The sequence below is a fragment of the Canis lupus genome, chromosome 4 (genome assembly GCF_048164855.1).
Source record: "Canis lupus baileyi chromosome 4, mCanLup2.hap1, whole genome shotgun sequence".
Taxonomy (NCBI): Eukaryota; Metazoa; Chordata; class Mammalia; order Carnivora; family Canidae; genus Canis; species Canis lupus.
In genome coordinates, this window is record NC_132841.1 from 4151385 (window position 1) to 4172686 (window position 21302).

A 21302-nucleotide genomic window follows, 5' to 3' on the forward strand; every position below is an offset into this window, starting at 1 on the left:
GCCTATCACTGTAGATTACTTCAGCCAATTCTTGAACACCATATAATTTAATCATCAAACTATGTGTTCTTCTATACCTGGGTTCTTCTGCTCAATAGAATGTCTGGTTTTGCCATCAAGATTAAACCTAGGGTCATAGGAACAACTGTGGAGTATTTGATCTTTTATTATTCTCTAGAAGAGAATCTCTAAGATTAGAATTATTTGTTCTTTGAAAATTTATCAGAATTTTCCTGTAAAAATCCTCTGGTTCTGGAGTTTCCTATGTGTGAAAATTTTAAACTACTATTTCTATTTCTTTCCCTTGTAGATATTGGGCCATTTGGGCTTTCCGTTTCTGTTTTGAGACAGACAGATTTAAGCAGGTCGTATTTTTCTATGAACTTGTCCAGTCTGTCTATGCTTCTAAATTATCAGCATAAACCTGTTCATAATATTGCCTATTTCATTTTGAATTTTGTATCTGTAGTTATATAATTTTTGTCATTCCTAATATTACTATTTTTTCTCCATTAATCTCACCAGAGATGTAACTATTTTATTTTTTTTTTTAATTTTTATTGGAGTTCAATTTGCCAACATATAGCATAACACCCAGTGCTCATCCTACCAAGTGCCCCCCTCAGTGTCCATCACCCAGTCACCCCAACCCCCTGCCCACTTCCCCTTCCACTACCCCTTGTTCATTTCCCAGAGTTAGGCATCTCTCATGTTTTGTCACCCTCACTGATATTTTCACTCATTTTCTCTCCTTTCCCTTTATTCCCTTTCACTAATTTTTATATTCCCCAAATGAATGAGACCATATAATGTTTCTGATTGACTTATTTCACTCAGCATAATACCCTCCAGGTCCCTCCACGTCAAAGCAAATAGTGGGTATAGATGTAGCTATTTTATTAGTGCCTTCCAAGGACAAAATTTTGGCTGTATTGATTATTTCTAGGGTATTTTAAAAAATTATTATTGATTTTTGCTCTTATTTTTTGTTTTTTTTAATAAATTTATTTTTATTGGTGTTCAATTTGTCAACATACAGAATAACACCCAGTGCTCATCTCGTCAAGTGCCCACCTCAGTGCCCGCCACCCAGTCACCCTCACCCCCCACCCACCTCCCCTTCCACCACCCCTAGTTCGTTTCCCAGAGTTAGGAGTCTTTCATGTTCCCTTTCTGATATTTCCCACTTATTTTTTCTCCTTTCCCCTTTATTCCTTTTCACTAATTTTTATATTCCCCAAATGAATGAGACCATATAATGTTTGTCCTTCTCCGATTGACTTATTTCACTCAGCATAATACCCTCCAGTTCCATCCACGTCGAAGCAAATCGTGGGTATTTGTCGTTTCTAATGACTGAGTAATATTGATTTTTGCTCTTATTTTTAATGTTCTCTCCCCTTCCACAGTCTTTGGATGTATTCTATTATTCTCCTCAATTTCTTTATATTGACAGCCTTTCTTCCTTTTTATTTTTTTAAAGGCAGGAAGAACTTCAGCATTTAAAGATTTATTTATTTATTCTAGAGACAGAGAGAGAGGAAGAGCAGGGGAGAGGAGTACAAGGATAGAGAGTCCCAAATAGACTGTGCTAAGCGCAGAGCCCAACACAGGGCTCAGTCTCACGACCCTATGTTCATGACCTGAGTCAAAACCAAGAGTCAGTCACCTGACTGAGCCACTCAAGCACCTGTTCTTCCTTTTTTAAGCTAAGTGTTAAAAGCTATATATTTCATCCTAAGTATCACTCATAAATATTTTAGCATTTATACCTTGCTTCATTTGAGGAAAGATTTATAAAGAAGCGTACAGTACAAGATTTAAAAAATAAGATTATAAAGAGAGTCTTAAAAGATGGCAATGGTGATTGCATAGGTTTGTTTTGTTTTGTTTTGTTTAGATGCATTGCTTTTTTTAAATGAATTGCTTCTTTACATTTTGGGTTTCTTGTTGGCAGCATGTAGTTGGGTAGTGCGGTTTTATCAAATCTGATCATCTCTACGTTAGAATTGGACATTTAGAAAATTTACATTTAATGTGATTACTGATATGATTTGACTTAAATCTTCCATATAGCTATTGTTTTCTGTATATTCTATCTGTTCCTTTTACTTTTTATGCCTTTTTTTTTTTTGTATTGAGCACGTGTTATTACTCAATGTTATCTCCTTTGTTGCCTTATTAGTTTAACTTCTTGTGTTATTTTAGTGTTTACTTTAGGGTTTATAGTACACATTTTATCAGTCTCTCTTCAAGTGATATTATATCACTTCACAAATAACATAAAAAGCTTACAATAGCATGCTTCAATTTCTTTGGAGAAATGTTTATTCAAGTCCTATACCCAAATTTAAAATAGATTGGGTTTTTTTGCTATTGAGTTGTAGGTGTTTCTTATATATTTTGGAAATTAACCCTTTATCAGATATAGGGTTTGCAAATATTTTCTCCCATTCTGTAGGCTGCCTTCTCATTTTGTCAATTGCTTCCCTTGCTGTACAGAAGCTTTTTAGTTTGATGTAGTCCCACTTGTCTAGTTTTGTTGCCTATTTTTGCTGTCATTTCCAGGAAATCATTAGCAATACCAATGTCATGATTTTCTTAAATGTTTTCTTCTAGGAATTTTACAGTTTTAGTCTCATTTTACCTGTCTTTTTTTGGCATAGCCATTCTAGTAGATGTGAAGTAGTGTTTCTTTTTTTTTAAAGATTTATTTGAGAGAGTGCTGGAGGGGAGGGACAGAGGGAGAATGAGAGAGAGAGAGAGAGACTCTAACAGATTCCCCACTGAGAGCAGAGCCCAATGTGGGGCTCCATCTCATGACCTGAGCCAAAATCAAGAGTCAGATGCTTAACTGACTAAGTCACCCAGGTGCCCCCGTGAAGTAGCATTTCATTGTGCTTTTGATTTGCAGTTCTCTGATAGCTCATGATACTGAGCATCTTTTCATGTGCTTATTGTCCGTTTGTATATCTTCTTTGGAGAATTGTCTATTCAAATATTTTGCCAGTTTTTAAATTGGATTATTTGGTTATTATTGAGGTATAATTGTCTTTCTATATTGTACATGCAAATTCCTTATTAGATATTTTATTTGCAAAAAAAAAAATCAGTCATTCTGTGGATTGTCTTTTCTTTCTCTTGAGAGATACCTCCTTTAAGGCAGAAAAGTTGTAAATGCTTATTTCATTAAATTTACTTGTTTCTTTTTTTCCTTCTCTACTTGTTCTTTGATGTCATGTCTGAGTAACCATTGCCTAATCCAAGGTCATAAAGATTTATGCCTGTTTTCTTCTAACACTTTTACATGGTCTTTTAAAAAATAGTCTTTTGATACATTTTGATTTAATTTTTGTATATGGTGTGAGGTAGAGGATTCGACTTCATTCTTTTGCTTGAGGATATCCAGTTGTCCCAGGATCGTATATTAAAGAGACTATTCTTTCCTTCCCTTCAACTGTCTTAGACCTTTGTTGAAAATCAACTGACTGTGAAGTCTTAGAGTTTATTTCTGAACTCTCAATTCTATTCCATTGATCTGTATGTTTATAGTTATGGCAGTGCCACATTATTTTGAAAACTACAGATTAGTAGTAAGATATAATGACTATTAGTTTTATGTACAAAGCATTTAACAACAAAGGAGATGCAAGTAGAAAATGACAAAAATACAATAATAATAGAATTTAATATACTTCTTTCAGTCCAAGACCAATCAAATGGATAAAAAAATTAGTCAAACTACAGAAGACCTAAATAACACAATACGACAGATTTTATATCAAACTCTGAACTCTAATAATAAAAGATACACATCTATTTCAAGTGCTCATGGAATAGTGAAGAATACTAATCAGAGTTTGGGTCATAAGCAAAAAATGCTATTAATTTTTGGGTAAAAGGTGAAACAAAACTAAATTGCAACATAAAAAAATAACAATAATGAGAACAGTATATACCAGAAACTGTGAGATAAAACTAAAGCAGCTATCAGAGTATTAAATGTCATACCAATAAATATTTTAAAATAAAGTGAATTAAACACCCAAGTAAAAAAGGAAGAAAAACCAAAAAAAGCAGAAGACAGAAGAAATTTACAAACAATAATTTAGAAAACAGAACAACAGAAATAAATAAAAAAGCTGATTCAACAAAATAGGCAAAACAACAGCTAGCCTAATCAAGGTAAAAAGTAATAGAGCAGAAATATACAAAAGTATCTATGTCAAATGGGAATAACCAACAAAGAGAAAAAGTAAGGAAAAACCAATGAGCCTGCTTTGCACAACTTTCTACAAATAATTTTAAAACCTAGATGAAAAGAACAATTTTTAAAGATATAGCTTTAAAAAAATGGATCGTAGTAGATACAAAAGGTCTTTTTTTTTAAGATTTATTTATTTACTTACTCATGAGAGACACACAGAGAGAGGCAGAGACATAGACAGGGAGAAGCAGGTTCCCTGTGGAGAGCCTGATATGGGACTCCACCCCAGGCCCCGAGATCACGCCCTGAGCCGAAGGCAGACGCTCAACTGCTGAGCCACCCAGGCGTCCCTAGATACAAAAAGTCTTAATAGACTACCTATCACAGAAAAAATAAAACGGTTATTCACATACACACATATGCGCACACACACACACACACACACACACACAAAGTAACCAAAAAAACCAAACCTAGGTGGTTTCTCAGGGTACTTCCACCAAACCTTCAAAGTTCAAATATCCCCACTTAGACAATTATGGAACAGAAAACCAAATTTGCTTTATGAAGCAAGAATAACCGTGATGTAAAATTCTGAGTAAGATTAGGGTACCTGGGCAGCCTGGGTGGCTCAGCGGTTTGGCACCACCTTCAGCCCAGGGTGTAATCCTGGAGACCCAGGATCGAATCCCACGTCAGGCTCCCTGCATGGAGCCTGCTTCTCCCTCTGCCTGTGTCTCTGCCTCTCTCTCTATCTATGTCTCTCATAAATAAATAAATAAATAAATAAATAAATAAATAAATAAATAAAATATTTTTTAAAAAAAGATTGGGGTACCTGGGTGGCTGGCTCAGTTGGTTAAGCATCTGCCTTCAGCTCAAGTCATGATTCAGGGGCCATGGGATAGAGCCCCACATTGAGCTCCTTACTCAGCAGGGAGTCTGCTTCTCCCTCTGCCTCTTCCTCTCTCCCTGCTTGTGCTCTCTCTCACTTGCCCTCTCAAATAAATAAATAAAATATTTTAAAAACATACTGATAAAGATTGTTTTAAGAAGAAAACTAAAGAGCAATTTTACTTATGGGTGTTGAGGAAATGATCTTAAGATCATTAAGTAAATACGAAAAGGTTCTCAACAATAATGGTCATAAGGAAAAAAAAATAATGGTCATAAGGGAAAAACAAATTAAAATCACAACATGACATTATCATATACAAAATGGCTAAAATTTTAAAGCCTAACAGTATAAGCATGGCAAGGGTGTAGGACATCAGATTTGAGTTCCTCCAAAGTCTGAGACAAGGTTTCAAGGGCAAGTAATTTATTTGGGATGTGATCCCAAGAAACAGGTAGAGAAATAAGGAAGAGAGGGAATGAAAGGCAGATAATAAATTATGTGTCATCAAGCAAATTACCACTCCTCGGGGTAACTGAAGCTTAATCCCATGGGAACTCTGAGAGACACTGTAGAACACTTGCCGTATGGTTATCCTACTTGAGAAGTCAGGGAACTAAGGGGTTTATATACCAACTCCTGTGGATTATTGATTGAGAGCTACTCCTATAGGCAGTAACCTTAGAGTATTTCCAGTATGCCATCTGTGTGGGCAGAGCAGAGTCCAGCCTTCAGAGAAAGCCCTTGGACAAAGAGAGATGCAGATCCTGACAGCTAGAAGTCGGGGGGGTGGGGGGTATATCCTACAACCCAAAGGGACTACTAAATGAAGCAACTGGAACTCATAAACTGCAGGTGGGAGTGTAAATTGGCACAACTACTTTGAAAAATGTTTTTGAAACCATCTACTAAAGTTCAAAATATTTATAACTACTCTTACAAATATACCTGATGTAAATGAGTGCATATGTACACCAAAAGACGGGCACAAGAATGTTCATAGATGCTTCACTATAATGGCAAAAATTGGAATCAACCCAAATGTCTATAGATAGTAGAATGAATTGTAGTATATTCAAACAATAGAATACATTAATGAAAAATTAAATTCAATAAAGGCTACACAAAACATGCTTTAATCTCGGAAATATAATGCTAATCAAAAAATGCAAGACCCATGAGTCTATACAATAGGATTTTATTTATATAACATACAAAAACCAATCCGTGGTGATAGAACTTATAATGTTCACATTTGGGATTGATAGTAACTGGGAAGGAACAAAAGGGAGTCTTCTCAGATGTTGGTAATGTACTATGCCTTGATCTGAATAATGGTTACACTGGTGTATACATTTGTAAAAATTCTCTAAGCTACTCACTTATGATTTATGCATTTTTCTGTATAGAAGTTATGTTTTAGGGGCACCTGAGTGGCTCAGTTGGTTAAGTGTCTGCCTTTGGATTAGGTCATGATCTCAGAGTCCTGGGATCAAGCCCTACATTGGATTTCCTACTCAGCGGAGGTCTGTTTCTCCCTCTGCCTCTGTGCTCTCTCTCTCAAGTAAATAAATAAAATCTTAAAAAAAAAAGTTATGTTTCAATGGAAGGCTTTTTAAAAATCATTATTTCCTTGCTCTTTTCACAAGAACCAATGGATCAACACAGTAGTAATCAGCACTCCTGAGCTAAGACTGTGGTTTTGAAATACTATTTCCCATTAAACAGACAAGGAATTTTAGAGAAATGGCTGATTCTAAGAGGAAGGAAATGTGAAAGATAGGTCTGGGTCACACCAAGAGCAAGGACACTATTAAAGATCACTATATTTATAGCACAGGGACTCAGGAGTGAATCTGGGCAATACCACAAAGATCAAGGTATGTAAGGTAGGAAAATTAGAGCACCAAAACAGAACAATAAATGAAGTGGAGGTAAACACTTCAAATATATTAATATCTATGAGTTAGTTCAGAGTGTCATCAAATAAAGCCTCATTGGCCAACACTGGAGGATGGAAACATTATTTTGAAATATGATAAATAGGGAAAAGAATCAAGTATCAATTTTTCTATATTATCAGCACTATAACCAAATAATCAAAGAGAACAAGTGTCTATTTAAACTACTTGCGTTGAAAAAATGAAGGCTGACAGAATGAAAATGTCACCATTTTGCAGCTCCTAATGAATGACAGAGCCAGGCAATGATCATCAGGGGCACGTAACATCACCAAAAGGGACATTCCAGACATGATATTTCTCAGGCTGGACATCCTCAACACCACTTATGCAATAGTTGGCCAAAGCTAAAACAACAAACCGACAAGAACTTTGACTCTACAGGTATTCTGCCAATTTACATGAAACATAAGGGACAGAGCAATATAGAGACCAAGACTAAATCTAGACCAAGATAAATGTGCCAGACAATTTAGTTTCTTCAAAGAAAATCACAATGAAAAAAAACCCCCACAAGAAATGGAAGGAGAATCTCTAGATCTAAAGAGCTTTAAGAGTCATAGGTCAATTGCAATGTAAGGGCCTTATTTGTTAACTCAAATCAACAAACAAACCATAAGAAAATAAATAGCAGGACATAATCAGAAAAGTGTAAATAGTAACCAGATATTAAAGTATTGTTAAGGGCAGCCCTGGTGGCGCAGCGGTTTAGCGCCGCCTGCAGCCTGGGGCGTGATCCTGGAGATGTGGGATCGAGTCCCACATCGGGCTTCTGTATGGAGCCTGCTTCTCCTTCCTCCTGTGTCTCTGCCTCTCTCTCTCTCTATGTCTATCATAAATAAATTTAAAAATCTTAAATAAATAAAGTATTGTTAAATTTGGGGTGTCATAACGGTATTGTGGGTGTGTTTTTATGGGGAAAAGTCCTTTTAGAGGTACATACTAAAAAATTTACAGATGAAATAATGTCTGGGATCTGCTGCAATATGGAGCCAATGGGATTTAGATGAAGAAAGATTAGCCATGTTTTAATAATTATTGAAGTTGAGCATATTGGCTAGGGCTGCCATAATAAAATAACACAGATTGAATGGCTTAAACAACAGAAATTTATTTCTCCAAAGTTCTGGAGGCTAGAAGTCTGAGATCAAGGTGTTGGCATGTTTTGTTTCTTCTGAGGTTTCTCTCCTTGTGCCCTTGCATGGTATTTCCACTATGAGCTCATATATCCTAATCTCCTCTTCTTATAAAGATGCCAGTCATACTGGATTAAAGCCCACCTATATGATTTCATTTTAGTTTAGTTACCTCTTTAAAGTCCCTTCTCCAAATACATTCACATTCTTAAGTACTGAGGGTTAGGTCTTCAACATTGGACAATGATGACAATGTGGTCATTATACTATTCACTCTACTTTGGTTTAAGTTTTAAAATTTCCATAACAGAAAGTTTTAACATTTTTTCAAATGTGAAAATCAGTGGAAGAGAAAAATAAACTTTAGCTGGTGTCAACTACTCCATCTAGTTGAGTAGAAACATTTATCTTTTATTTTTCCAATTAATGGATTGATAATCTGTAGGCCTTCTAGCATATCACTTTTTACGTTTCTGAAGTGGGTCCATCTCCAGTGTCTAAGAAACCCAAGGGTATATCCAATCCAAAGTGAGTCAGACCTCTCCCAGTGCCATACATAGAACTAGTCTCCTTAGTTCACCACTGACTGGACTTTGCTGAAACATGATACTGCTATTCGTTCCTTCACAATATAGCACACATGCTTGCTTAGCACAGCAATAAAAGTGACCTTCTTTGTGGCACATGCCCTACTTTGTGGCACAGGCTGAAATGTTTGAGGGAGGACAATTGCTTCTCTTCATGGTAGGTTAAGCCACTGCACTTAGGTACCAAGTTCAAGCCGTTAGAGTTCAGCTCTCTTAGTTCATTTAAGCTGTCTCTTACCAGTACACTTCCAAGATAACGGAGTCAGGACAGTTCCAACACATCATGGATTCAGAAGATCCATTTCATGAAGATGAAATAAGATAACTTTCCAAATTAACTAAATGGAAGAAAGTGGGTTAATACTCACAGAATCATAGAATTTAGACAACTGACTTCCATTTCTGACAGTAGGGTAGATTACAATAACTGAGAAACTTCCCACCTGGAAGTGATGGACAAAATAAAGTAAACATCCTTTTCAATATATAACTAAACACGCAAGAAAGTAAAGGAAATCTGTAAGGGCAAAGCTAGACATAAAATAAAAAAGCAGAAGTTCAGATAGCCCTCAAGAATTTTGCTGGACCAGACAGCTGTTGGGGAGGAAAATTTTTTATCTACCCTTTGAAATTGTTCCAGCTGGTCTAAGTATTGAATTGGCATGAGACATATTAATAGGAAAGAAATTCCGACAAAGTTTAATTAAGTGCACGTGGCAGCACAATTATGGAATTGACACCTAAAGAAATGACTGACGCAGGCAGTTTTTATACTGTTTAGACAGATAGACGTTGTCTAAATCTGTGAAGAATTGACAGGACAAAGAAAACTTACATTCAGGAGCTTTAATTAGTAAGGAATTGTAAACAGAATTTGGGCTGGGGTAGTAAGTAAAGTAACAAGAGTTGTGTAGTTAGCTGTTTCCACTCTGAATTCCTGATCTCTAGTAAAAAGGATATCTTTCTACCTTCTGGTATGATGGAAAAGTACCTTTTACACAGATTTATTTCCTGCTTTCTGGATACAAAAGGGGTTCAGAACTCTTTTTGCGTTGGCTGTTTCTGAAGTAACTTTTAATTTAAAATCATCAATATGACAAAATGGCACATTTGGGAAGCCTACCCTTGGCCTCTCTATTGCCAAGAAGCTATCATTTTAACAGCCATGTAAGGACCAAAAGTATAGCCCTGAACCCATGGTAGGAAAATGGAACAGAAGTTCTCAACAAGAGTCAGGGCCCTCAAGGCTGACATCCTCAGTAAAACTGTGAATTAAGAATATTACCCATCAGCAAAGCAATGCAACAATTTAGCTTTCTGGTTTCATCCAGTGCTTTGAGTCTAATTGTCTTTAAAATCAATACTACTCTGAGACATCCATGGACTTTTTATCTCCTGTGTTTGCAGTTCACATTTGTATTATCTTTGTGTAGGGATTTCTACGTTGAGAGATTCACATAAAAAAGCCATCTCAGGGTATAAGACCCCTGGTATGCCTGAGGGAACTATCTAGAGACACACCTTTACCCCAAGCTTGTAGGATCCAGGAGATAAAACTCCACCAAACATGAGCTCACAACCCATGATTATATGATACTTAAAATGTGAGGACTGAACCCACTCATACATAACTGAACCATCTGAAACCCAGAGATCTTAATGACTTGCCAAAATCATATGGTTTTTTAGTGGCTGATCCTAGGTCTTTGAACTGCTTGCAAATTATGTTCTTTTTCTTCTAGATATATGCCTTTTATCATATAGAACTTCTCTTTCTTGAGAATATAAGGGAAAAACCAGGTCTAATTGTCTTTGAATTCAACATTCCAACATTGAAAAATTAGCCTTCTGCCCCCAAATATCAAATGGATTCTGCTAGTATGATTTCTCAAGTTCACGGGTATTCTTATCTGTATTCTAGAAATACTCTTCACCTGAAAAAATCTATTTTAAAATGTGCTACTCAGCACTCTCATCATCTGCTAATCAGAACATCCTCTTGGAAAGTAATTTGGGTTAAACACACCAATAGTTTTCAGTGTAATGTTCCTTTGGGTAATTCATTCATAGGACATTCTTAGAGATGTGAATGAAGGTTTAGTGCTCAGTTATGCTCACACTTTTGTAATCTACAATGACAAAAAATTAGAAACAGCCTAATGTTCCACAAGGAGGAACAGTTATATAAATTATAGAACATATTTATAATAAATTAGTGCTTTTGTTTTGTTTTCTTTCTGAGACAGAGTGGGGAGAAAGCAAGTGGGGGGCAGGCAGAGAGAATATTAATCAGCCTCTCTGCCCAGTGCAGAGCTGATGCAGGGCTCAATCTCATGACTCTGAGATCCTGACCTGAGCTGAAACGAAGAGTTGGATGCTTAACCATTTGAGCCAACCAGGTGTCCCTAGAATAGATTGTTATATAGCCTTTAAAAATAATCTTTGAAGAACTTTGATATAAAACTGAGTGGAAAAAATGTTATATAAAAATGTACATGTATAAACCACCATTAGGATAACTGTTATAAAAAAATAAGAAAACAGCAAATATTGGCAAATATGTAGAGAAACTGAGGTTCTTGTGCTCTGTTGATTATAATGTAAAATGATACAGGTGCTGTGGAAAACAGTATGGCAATTCCTCAAAAAACTAGACATAGAATTACCATATGAGCCAACAATTCCACTTTGGGGTGTATATAAACCCCAAAAGAAATGAAAGCAGGGACATTAACAGGTATTTGTACAACCAGGTTGTTAGCAGCATTATGCAAAATGGCCAGAATGTGGAAGCGACCCAAGTGTCTGTCAACAAATGAATGGATAAACAAAATGTGGTACATCCACAATGGAATACTATTCAGCCTTAAAATGGAGGGAATTCTGACACATGCTACCAAACGAATGAATCTTGAAGACATTATATGAAATAAGACAATCACAAAAGGATAAATACCATATAGTTCCAAATACATGAGGTCCCTAGACCTCCAGAACTTTTTCATCTTCCCCAACTGAAACTCTTATCTCATTTTTAAAAAGATTTTATTTATTTATTCAGGAGAGAGAGAGAGAGAGAGAGGCAGGCAGAGACACTGGCAGAGGAAGAAGCAGGCTCCCCACAAGGAGCCCAGTGCGGGACTCAATCCCGGACCCCAGGATCCCGTCCTGAGCCAAAGACAGATGCTCAACCACTGAGCCACCCAGGCATCTCAACTCTGTCCTCATTAAACAGAAACTCCCCCCCCCCCAAAAAAAAAAACACTAGCTCCCTATTTCCTCTCCTCCCACTCCCAGCACTTGGCAACAACTATTTCACTTTTTGTGTTTATGAATGTATTTGGAGATGGATGGTCTGATGGTTGCACAACATGAATGGACTTAATGTCACAGAACTGTACACTTTAATGGTAAATTTTATAACAATAAATATATATACATGAATATATACAATATGTATAAAATATGTGATATATATTAACATATGATGTACATATGCATATTGTATATATAATTATGCATATATATAACAACATATAAGTCATCTAAAAAAGACAATATGTGGTAAGTAGGCTAATAGGTATAAAAACTGGTAAGAGGGCAGCCCCGGTGGCGCAGCGGTTTAGCGCCGCCTGCAGCCTGGGGTGTGATCCTGGAGACCCAGGATCGAGTCCCACATTGGGCTTCCTGCGTGGAGCCTGCTTCTCCCTCTGCCTGTGTCTCTGCCTCTCTCTTCGCTCTCTCTGAATGAATAAATAAATAAATCTTTAAAAAAAAAAACTGGTAAGATTCATGGTGTATTCATTTCCTATCACTGCTATGACAAATTACCATAACTTTGGTGTTTACAGTTACAGTCTTTCACAGTTCTGGGGGTGGGAATTCAGAAATTCATATCGCTGGGCCAAAATGAAGGTGTCAACAATTCTGGGCTCTCCTGAGGCTCTAAGAGAGAATCCATTTCTTTGCTTTTGCAGCATCTAGAAGCTGCCTGTGTTCCTTGGTTCACAGCCCTTTCCTCCATCTTCAAAGCCAGTGGCAACTTGCTTTAATGGTGACTTTGCCTTCTTCTCCCGTGTCAAATCTCCCTCCTGCTTCCCTCATCTAAGGGCACTTGTGACTGCATTTAGGCTCCACTATATTATCCAGAATATCTATTATCCAGAATAATCTATTTCAAGATTCTTTTTTTTTTTAAGATTTAATTCATTCATTCATGAGAGAAACAGAGAGAGAGGCAGAGACATAGGCAGAGGGAGAAGCAGGATCCCTGTCGGGAGCCCGACGTAGGCCTCGATCCCAGGATCCTGGGATCACGCACTGAGCCAAAGGCAGACACTTAACCACTGAGCCACCCAGGTGCCCCCTATTTCAAGATTCTTAATTTAAGGCCATCTTTCATCACAGAAGGTAACAGTCATCCTTTTACCATAGAAAGTAATATTCACAGGTTCTGGCGATTAAGAAATGGCTATATTTGGGGGACTTTATTCAGCCTCCTCACACCATGGAAGGAAAGAAGGAAAGGCAACAAAAGGAAATGCCATGAGACGTTAATAGTAGCTAATGTGGATTCTAGAATCATGAATTGTTTTCCCCTTTATATTTTTATATAGTTTATAAGTCTTCTGCAATAAACAAGTTTTATAATAAAAAAATACTGCCTAAAATGGAAATGTAGCTCAGTGTTGTGGGGGTGCTTTTTCAGGTATTTGATGGATTTCACTAAATCTTGTATAACTCTCCTGATAACCAGAGTAATTCATCTGTAGATGTCTATCCTCTAACATGAATGTTGTCTATAATGTAGAACCAAAATAAGTTGCCCACTTATGACTTTGTTCAGGAATGAATCCAGTCAAAATCAAAAGGAATTTCCTATATAGAAAAAGGATAATATAAAAAAATGTGATGCTACAGTTAGAAGTCATTTCATGAAATCCAGCTCTTAATTCCCAGCATGGCCTTGGTTTGTACCCTGTTGGCTCATTGGTAATATTTATGGCTCCTTCTGGAAAATTTCCAGTCTCACCACAGTTAAGTCTGGTCCCTAAACTCTTATGCCACTAGCATTCATAAATATATTTATGCACCTTATCAATGAGGTATATTTGATGTAGTGTTGCATTCATTATTTTGGTAGCATGGTGAAAAATTGAGAAAATTAAATATCTAAGGATCTTCACTATCATTCTTCAGTTGGTGAAGTTTTTTTTGTTTTGTTTTGTTTTTTAAGATTTTATTTATTTATTAATGAGAGACATAGAGAGGCAGAGACATAGGCAGAGGGAGAAGCAGGCTCCCCGTAGGGAGCCCGACAGAGGACTGGATCCCAGGACCCGGGGACCACGCCCTAAGCCAAAGGCAGACGCTCAACCACTGAGCCTCCCAGGCGTCAGGAAGATTTTTTTTTTTAAGTGAAGCACCATGCCAAGTGTGTAGCCGCATCCCAGTGGACTCTCAGCCAAAGGTGGATGATGGTCCAGAGAGATCAAAGACAAGACAGTGATCAAGAAATAGGTGTATTTGAGGGTAGTGCTTTCATGTGATAAACTGGGGTTCTATAGTTTTTACTAACCATAAATATCCTTTAATGACAGAACAAAAAAGATGTTGTAAAGTAAGGCGGGTTTTTTTTTAAATTTATGTTACTGTGAAATTCCTATCTTCTTGTGTATTAAGGCTCAAAAAGCAAGTTTTTAGGAAAGACAAATAGAGGAAGAAAAAAAAAGAAGGAGTCATGATTTAGAGCATTGGCAGAAAGGCGAGTTGCATCTATAAATCTCTAAAGAGCAGTTTGTTAAATAATGGTTTCTCTCTGGAAGGCAGATGTTTATCAGTAAATACTCTTCCGGACGCACAGTTTGTTAATCTGCAAGGGGACATGTCTGGGCATTTTTGCTCCCCTAAGGCCATGGTGAGATAAGGCGGACAAAGCTTGACAGCTGCTCTTGGATCTGTATTCACTAAGCAACACTGAGCCCTATTTCTGCTCCTGGCTGATCACAGACCTCTCCTCCTAAGATACAGGCTGGTGCTACTGGCCACACACATGCACACACAGACACAAGCCCACTGTCCCTGATTCTGGCAGAGCAACAAGGAGACTAATGTTCAGAAAGAGGCATGTCACTAGGGATTGCACCGATGTTTTTGACAGTACTACATAGCACACTGATTTTAACCTGGGTTAAGCAAGAATGAAGGCAACCAAGCTTACTTGAAGTCTAAAACTGGGGGTGGTGCGGGGACACAGCAAAACGTCAGAGTTTCCTAACTGCCAGTGGTTGCACTTGGAAGCACCAGCCAAATCTTGGGAAAGAGGCCTGAAATCTCCACAGGTAGTACAATATTCTTCTGAACCCAAACCCCTGAGACCAAGAGGAGATGGATGACTTCTCTGCTTTTAAATCCCCAGTGGAGGATGAGTTTAAGACTTGAATGACACAAGGTACTGGAGGGAGTCAGCTTGCTACATACTCTGCAGAGAATCTTACTCTCCCTGAGCCCAGGGAATCTGACTCACTTGCTCTCATTGCATACCCAGCCCTAGAACGGGACTGGGCCCAATAAATAATTGATGAATGAGAATATAAATGAATGAAGTGAATGGATATGAATGAATGAATGAATGAATGCACAAATATCATCTTATGGCATGCATTCCCCCTCTTGGGGATCTCAGCCGGAGCAAAAGAGAGGTAACTCGCCCAGCCAGCATTTCCACTCTGTAATATAATGAGCTCATGACAGAAGAAAAAGGTAGATATGAACGGTTTTCCCCCTGTGGCTGCAAATCTTAGCAGGACCCTGATCACAAGGTACTAACCAAGTCTACAAAATAATAAGTTTTTCAGAAGCTTTCACCTGAAAGGATTAAGAGAAATTCGTAATACCAAAGCAATTGGCAACAACACACCCACTCACCTCTTTTTCCCTACCAGCAGGCTCTATCCCTCTAATGCTGGTAGGAAAATATTTGGGTAAAGTCCTTTCTCCTCCTCCCAAATAATCCCACCAATGTTTGCTACTTCTATCACCAAACCCTTTCAAAAATTTACCCTCACTTCCCACCATCCAGAAATTTCAACTTTCCATATCCCCTCCAACCCTGCACACTTTGTGAGTAAAAATTTAAAGGTGGCATGCAAACCCAATAAACTTGTCACTAAACAAAACCCAGTAATTACTCTGCTTTCTTAAGTCAGATACCTCTGCTAATCTGATACAAACCATCCCAAATTAGCAGTTTCCTTCCCCCTCAGTGCCAACGGCACTAAGTGACTCAACCCTGCCATGCACCAGCCTCTAAAGTTCCCAGGGTCTGTGCTGACATCCTTGTCACGACACACTCCCTCATTCTGTAACTGCATTTCTTCTGCATCTTTACATTTACTCTGATGAACCTCCTGCACTTCAGCCCCCTCTGACTAGTTCAAACAATACCAGGCTGGGCTCTTTGGCTGCAGAGTGATAACAGATACTCTGTTATCTGACATAATGGGAGGAGGAAGAACACTTCATAGTCTGTGTTCTCGTTAAGGGAGAGGGATCAGGCTTCTCATAGTTGGGTGGCCAACCTTCAGATAGAGTAATCCCCCCCCGCCCCGGGAAAATGTACTTAATGCCGAAGTTATAGTGAATTTTAACGAGTCTTTGATGATTCAGAAGGCACTGCAGGAATACTGCAATGCTTGTGACTCACCATTATGAACATCAGTGATCACTGAGTAGTAAGTTTTGGAAAGGCCACTGATGGATGCATCAGATTTGTTTCTGCTCAATTCTTTCTTTACATGGAACAGATATAGCAAATCTCTGAATGTGTCTGGAAAAGCTCTAGGGAGTCCTAGCTGTTTTTATTATTATTGTTGAAATATAACTGACTCGTAACATTGTATAAGCTTAAGCGCCACAATGCATTGGTTTGATACATTTATATATTACAATATATTACAGTAACTTAGCTAGTACCTTTACCATGTATCATTTCTTTTTTATTGGTCTCTTAGAACTAGTTTATAATACAGTATTGTTGATTATAATCACTATGCTTTGTGTTAAATCTCATAACTCATAGTAAGTTTATACTATGAAACAATATCTCCCCAGTCCTCACTCCCACTCCGCAGTTCCTGGTAATCATCATTCTACTGTTTCCACAAGTTCAGTTTTTAGATTCCACATACAAGTGAGATCACGTTGGTATTTCTTTCTCGGTCTGACTTACCTCCCTTCCTAGCTGGTTTCTTGGTGCTCAAGCCTCTAGTATGATTTCATCCACCTCACAAATTAAGTTCCTACAAAGCACCTGACAGAATTTCTAAATTTTTGGTTCTGGCATCAAGTACTGCAAATGCTCTCCTTCCCTGGAGCACCTCATCAAACAGTTAGGTGCCATGGCTCTTTGCATCTGACTTTCTGGTAAAGGTTTGTTTTTGCCAGTTTCTTCTCAATGGTCAATTAGGCAGATGGAGAAGTTTCATAGGGCTTTTCAACTCATCTGGTCCGCTGGCTAATAAGGCACAGAAGGTGAAACATGAACACGTTTTTAAATCATTTTCAGCTTATTGATGAGTTTTCTCAAATTTTTAAAAGTTCTTTATTTTAGAGAGAGAGAGAGGGAGACGAAACAGACTCCCCAATGAGCAGGGAGCCTGATACGGGACTTCATCCCAGGACCCCGAGATCATGACCTGAGCTGCAGGCAGATGCTTAACTGAGCCACCCAGGTGCCCCTGTTTTTCTAACTATAAAAGAGAACTATACCCAAACTCATCCCTATGTCAAGCTAAGATACACTCAAAACTTTTTTTTTAATTTTTAAAGTTTTATTTAAATTCCTGCTTGTTAACACAGTATAATATTAGTTTCAGTTGTACAACATAGTGATTCAACACTTGGATATAATGCTTGGTACTCATCACAGGTGCCCTCCTTCATCCCCATCTCCTGTTTTCCCCATCCCCCCTCACCTTCCTCAAGTTTTTATTAGATTATTCTCTATAGGTAAGAGTGTGTTTCTTGGGTTTGCTTCTCTCATTCCTCCTACCCTTTGCCAGTTTGTTTGGTTTCTTAAAATCCACATATGAATGCAATTGTATGGTATTTGTCTTTCTCTGATTTATTTCAATTAGCATAATTCCTTTTAGGTTATAAATGACATTGTTTCATCCTTTTTTTAATTTTTAAAAACATTTTATTTAAATTCAATTTGCCAACAGATAGTCTTTTTTTTTTTTTTTTTAGATTTTATTTATTTATTTATTCATGAGGGACACAGAGAGATAGAGAGAGGCAGAGACACAGGCAGAGGGAGAAGCAGGCTCCACGCAGAGAGCCCCACGTGGGACTCGATCCAGGGTCTCCAGGATCACGCCCCGGGCTGCAGGCGGTGCTAAACCGTTGCGCCACCAAGGCTGCCCCCAACAGATAGTCTTGACAGATATACTCAAAACTTAAAACTGTACCGGTCTCTTTCCTTTTATCGTAACTCACCAATTTGGGGGTGGGGGTGAGGAATATATTCACTAATATTTGATCCCTAACTTTATTCAAATTTTAATTAATTTGAAGACATGTTGGAGGGAAATGGGATTCTGCAAACCAAGGACTGACCCTGGCTCTCCTAGTGACCAACCTCTCACTTGTCTTTCCTATACTTTAACTTCCTGAATAGTTTCAAAGCAGATATGTTACAACCTGCCCATAGCAATGCAAGAATCAAGCAGATGACTGAATAGAAGGCTTTACATAAGCAAAAGTGTTTTGGAGCTAACTGCTGCCTTTTCTCAAGAGTTGCAATATTTTAAAAAATAATCAAGCATTTTTAACACTCAGATGTCTTTCCCTGAAATTCTTCACATTTTCTTGATGTGCTCATTTCAACAGAATTAAAGAACAATCTATCACATCAAAATATTTTTAATTAGGGATCCCTGGGTGGCGCAGCGGTTTGGCGCCTGCCTTTGGCCCAGGGCGCAATCCTGGAGACCCGGGATCGAATCCCACGTCGGGCTCCCGGTGCATGGAGCCTGCTTCTCCCTCTGCCTGTGTCTCTGCCTCTCTCTCTCTATCTGTGTGTGACTATCATAAATAAATAAAAATTAAAAAAATATATTTTTAATTAATGATATTTAGCACTATCCAGCAACACAACTCGATTCCCCAGGTTTTTACTGTATGTCTTCAGTACAAAATAAATGGCTCTTCTTTTCTATAATAGGATAAGCAATGCCACATGATTAAACACAGGTAAGCACTGAAATCCTTCATATAATTTGGAAGGAAATGTCACTTTTCTCTCTTCTGAGTTTCTGCCTGGGTAAAAGAACAAACAGGATTGTAAAAAGTTCAAAGTTCCTTTCTCAGTGGCCATGACCTTCATATGCTACAGGTTGCTGTATGTAACCCATAATGGAAGGCAGAGACTGTGATAAGCATCTTTCATCAGTCCGGTGCTTGCTTCTTCCATTTTGTGCAATATCTAATCTAAAGGATCTCAAAAATCATTTAATCCAATCCTTTTCTAAGCAACAATTACAGAAATCACTTGTTTTGTGAGTCTTCAAAAGCTATAATAATACTAAAAAGCAAAGGACGAGGCAAAAGATAGCTTTGAAAATCACATTCAAAGAAGGGACGATGTAAAGGGAATTAGATATTCCATGTGTTGAGAAATGGGACCAAGTTTGGGACTTAATTGATTTAAATCCTAACTTTTTACTCAAATTATTCAAAGTAGCATCTATTTCAAGCTGGGTCTGTTGCCAAGCTAATCTTTTTTTAAGTACAGCAGTAGATGCTTGTTGTAAAACTGAAGCAACAGTGCAGAAAAAATGCGCCATACCCCAACCATGACTCCCTCATCCCTGGCCCCCCAGTCCCATTCCCCAGAAGTAACCACTGAAGAATGTGTGGGTGCCCTTTTGGACATTTTCACTGCATGTACTAGCATGTTACTTCAACACACACACACACACACACACACACACACACACACACGGAATTAAAATATACTTTGTGTCCTTTAATCTAACAATTCATCCAGCTGATTTGTAGCAAGTAAGCTATGAAGTGAGGTGGCTTTTCTAGCAGGGCTGTCGATGTGCTGCCTTCATGGAGCAATAAAGAGAATATCAACAGGGCTATTTCTTTTAATATGAAATCCTGAAGCTGGGTGTTAGGGTGCTAGGGCTTTTATGTCCCATTGTGCTTCTGAACAAGAGAAAATAATCAAGGCTTTACCCTCGCTCACTTAATAAACATTTTATGTAGTGAACTACATGGCAGGTGCCAGGCTAGGCTCTGGGGGTTCTGAGCCCAGTTGGTGAGTCTTGGCTTCTGTCCTCACGGAGCTTCATAGAATTCTCTCCCTACAAACTACTATCCCCCTGAGAGAATCTGCTCATCAACTCAAACCAACCTTTACTGAGCACCTATCAGGAATTGAGCTCTATTTTAGACATGCAAATATAAAGATGAATAAGCTTTCAAATCTGCCCTCAAGAATCACAGTCTAGGGCCACCTGGGTGGCAGAGTGGTTGATTGTCTGCCTTTGGCTCAGGACATGATCCTGGGGTCCTGGGATTGAGTCCCCTACAGGGAGCCTGCTTCTCCCTCTGCCTGTGTCTCTCATAAATAAATAAAAATCTCAAAAAAAAAAAAAAAAAAAAAAAAGAATCACAGTCTAGTGGGGAAGTAGATTATTCTGTTGCCATGACAGCAGTGGGAAGTATGCAAGGTTCTATTGGCAGACAGGAAGAGAGGTCACGTGGCTTTCAGGGAGTTGAGCGTCTGAAGTCCATGGGTGGAGGTGGGGTGGGGTTACACCGAGAGAAAAGACATGGGCAGACACCTCCTTCAGAGCATGTAGAGTGAGTATGCGGAAGGCTCTGTGAATGTGTAAGGCCTTTGGACATTTCCTAGGCAAGACAGACATCTGATCTGGGCAGCAGGATAGAGGTGGGCGTAAAGTTTCAGAAAGCTCACCGGAGGACGCCGTAGGAGGCCAGGAAACCCACCCAGCAGACTGAGTCCCGAGGAGAAATGAGAATCTAAGCCTGGGCAGGGTAGGAGAGAGAGGGACTAAAGAGGTATTCAGTGGGTAAAATGGTCAGAGTATGGCAACCAACTGGATGTGATGTTTCAGAAAAAGGGAGGGTAGGGACAACTCTCAGGTTAAATCATGGGGACTGGTAGATGGAAGTCCAGGCTCTCTGGACTTAGGTGAAAGACATGTAATTTTTTTTACTTTTGCACTTTGTAACCCTCTTAACTTCTATTCCCCCTTGGCATAAAAGCCCTTAGCTTAAAATATTCTTTCCATTCTACCTACCACTCCAACATTATTTTGTTTGTTGTTCCAAGTTTTTATTTAGATTCTAGTTAGTTAATATATAGTATAATATTAGTTTCAGGAGAATTTAGTGATTCACCATTTACATGCAACACTCCGTGATCATCACAAGTGCCCTCCTTAGTATCCACCACCCATTTAACCCATCTCCCCACCC